At 41.7% G+C, this 3,100-nt stretch overlaps 1 pseudogene; it reads right to left on the bottom strand.

The window, feature by feature from the left end:
• Positions 1-2,012: 2,012 nt before the first annotated feature.
• Positions 2,013-2,167, bottom strand: LOC125362771 (annotated as a pseudogene).
• Between the last annotated feature and the right edge of the window lie 933 nt (positions 2,168-3,100).

The raw sequence follows: 3,100 nt of genomic DNA, 5'->3' as shown, positions 1-3,100 counted from the left end.
TTAGGAATAGAGCTGTCTGAAGAAGATGATTTTGACCCAGTTCATACAGATGAGAAGAAATGAACAAACTTGTACAGAAAGAAAGCAGATCATTTATGCTAGGCAGAGCCATGAGCATGTGTCCTTTAGAAGGTCAATGGAGTTCTCTGCATTCAGTTCTCCTTAGCCCCTGAGTCAGGAGAGAGACAATGGAAGGTGAGAGAAAAGCGCGTGTTTGTTGACTTTTTCCTGGACTCACTGGTAGATCTAATCAACAAGGAGTTCTTTCATTTGGAGAAAAATATAAGGTCATATTCTTTCTTGCACCCCTATTTTCAAACTTTGGAAACTATTGCTGATAAGAGCGAAACATAGGTATTCGTGAGTCTTCTGTTCTGCAGTGTTTTTCTCTTTAGAATTGCATGAGAACTAATTAGGGAGACATCTTTTCCGTGAAATGGTGCTGAATGCGGACAGCACTAATTGCCTGGGCTATTTCCTTGAAGCGGTCCATGGTACTGGATTGTTCTTTGTTTTCCATATTGGGCTGGTAACGAATGCCTTGAAATGCATACAGGAGAAATTGGTTCTAATATACAATAACATCAATAATTAAATAATCCTAGTTGCAGGGAGAGCCAACCCTCTAGTAGTTGGTGTCTGAATGTTTACCGGAATTGCTGATGAGAAGGGTGAAGCTTGGCCTATGGAAGATGTTTGTAGAAGCACTGACTCTTCCCTCCCACCCTCCCATCACCCCTCAGGGCAGGTTATCTGCTCTCCACTGAGGAGAGCCAGGGTCACAGAGGCGAAGCTGTCTGCGCAGGGTGGCTGGCTAGCGTGGTGGTGAAACGGAGATGGGGATGGGTGTCAGCTTTGACCTTGGAACTGTTGCTCGTTTGAAGATGAGTGGCATTCCCGGTGAGTGATCTCATGCCATCAGGATGGTGTCAGGGCTTCAGTCCTGCGTTGTTTTCCTAGGGGATCAAAAGTGCAAATCCTTATCACCCCCCAACACAGGTGGCTGTGCGTCATCCCCCAGAGAACCTCAGCTGCCTTTGGGCCCCGCAGCCTCTGGAGACAGTTTTCCACTTTCCCTTGGGAAAGAGATTGCTGCCGGATTTGGGCAGTGACTAAACAACAGTCCACGACTTTAAAGTGTCCCCGGTGGGAGGAGGATCCATCAACCTTATCGGCACTATCAGCTCCTCGGTGGGTGGGCGCCCATCAGAAAGTGGCATTATCATGTGAAACCGGAGCTTCTATTGTAGATGATCCTCTTGTATCCCCTTCCTGTGGTTGTCCCTGCACTATCACTGTATCTCATCTGAGTACCCTGGATACTGTATTTACTGGTATTAGAACTAGGGAAGGGAAAGAGAATACCAAAATCGAGAGACAAAGGATAAAAAGACAAAGGACTCCAAAAGCAACACTTGCAAGTTCATTTGGTGAAAACCAACAGAACAACTCATGGGGGGAGAGGGAGAGGGAGAGAGAGAGGGGGAGGGGGGAATGAGGGAGGAGGTAACAAACAGTACAAGAAATGTACCCATGGCCTAACATATGAAACTGTAACCCCTCTGTACATCACTTTGACAATAAATAATTATTTTAAAATAAATAAATAAAAAGTTTTAAAAAAGGAAGATATGTAGGAAATCAAAAAGGAAGAAAGAAAGTGGCATTAGACGACCACCCTCGTGTGGTCTGTGAGAGGCTAAAAGGCCCGTCAAGAAGCACGAGCATGTGTTTCCGATCTGGGCCACGTCAATCCCTCGGTGATTCCCATACTCAAAAAACAAAACAAAACAAAAAAAACACCTCATTGGAATCTAAGATACGAATATCATTTATGATGCTCACGCAGATGACAAAAATCAGAATAATGTGTCAGAATAAGGTCAAGAATGTGAATGTCTCAACCGAAATAAAACCGTTTGTCTCTTGCACAATTCCAATCAATGGCAGATTTGCAAAATACAAAGGCTGAGATCTACTGAGGAATGCAACTAAGGATTGTCTTATTTTGTGAGGGGAGAGAGTGAAGACAGGCCCCACTAGCACAGATTATGCAGTCGAGATTTGGGGAAATCTCAGGGGTCTTTACATCTGGAGTGCAATGGGTAAGCCTCCCGCTAGGAAAACCACCTTCGTGATTGTGGTATCTCCCTTGCCAGGTAAGTATCTGTCAAGTTTATTTCTTGAAAGAGAAGATAGAACAGATAACTTCTGCTTCTAGGAAAGTGGCTCTCAATTTTTACTGTAGGGAATATTGGGAAGGCACTTAGTAAAAAATTAGAAATGTTAGTGTAATTTCTCCCCAGTATTCATTCCTTGACTAATTCACATAAGTAAAGATTTTCTGGCTTCTCCTTTCTCTATTCCCATGAATGCTAAGCCAGTCCCCTTCAGAAATATGGTTTATATGACCAAACATTCCAGTAGTGGAGGGGCTTTTATTCTGACAAATAGATTCATAGGGGTCTATCCTCAATGACACAAAGTTTATAATGAAAGTAAAATTTTCTCTGGATAACATGTCCTATTAGCAGTGAACACTACCACCACCACCAACAATAAGCCTGATGAGAAATTTCCAGGCTTTAGCTAAACTGGCTCTGCCAAGCTTTGTCCACCATAGTTACAAATAGATTCCTTTAGTTTTTTAAAATTTAATCCAATTCTCTTTTTCTTTTTTTTTATTATCAAGGTGATGTACAGAGTGGTTACAGTTACATATGTAAGATAGTGAGTACATTTCTTGTCAAACACTGTTACCCTCTCCCTCAATTTTCTCCCACTTTAAATGTAAAAATAAATTAGTGAAATTAGATCAGGCCTTTTCAGTAGAGTTTTGTTGAACCTCAGAACTGATTTTCAGAGCAAGAAAAATGGGAAATACAGAGTAAATTTCATTTTAAAATCAGCCAGACTTATTGTTGTCTTGGGGAGAAAGGGAAAGCTCACAAAGATCATGCCTCATAAAGCCACTTTCTGAAAAATAACTGAAATGCTCCTTAAGAAAGTAGGTTAACTCAGTTTCCATGGGAATAGTCCCTATTGCCAAAATCATACTGTTGATTGTGAGAAGTGACAATGACAGAAAGATCAAATTGAA

This window comes from Perognathus longimembris, chromosome 13 (genome assembly GCF_023159225.1).
Source record: "Perognathus longimembris pacificus isolate PPM17 chromosome 13, ASM2315922v1, whole genome shotgun sequence".
Taxonomy (NCBI): Eukaryota; Metazoa; Chordata; class Mammalia; order Rodentia; family Heteromyidae; genus Perognathus; species Perognathus longimembris.
The sequence above is the reverse complement of the archived record's forward strand: the minus strand, read 5'-3'. Positions and strand labels throughout refer to the sequence as shown.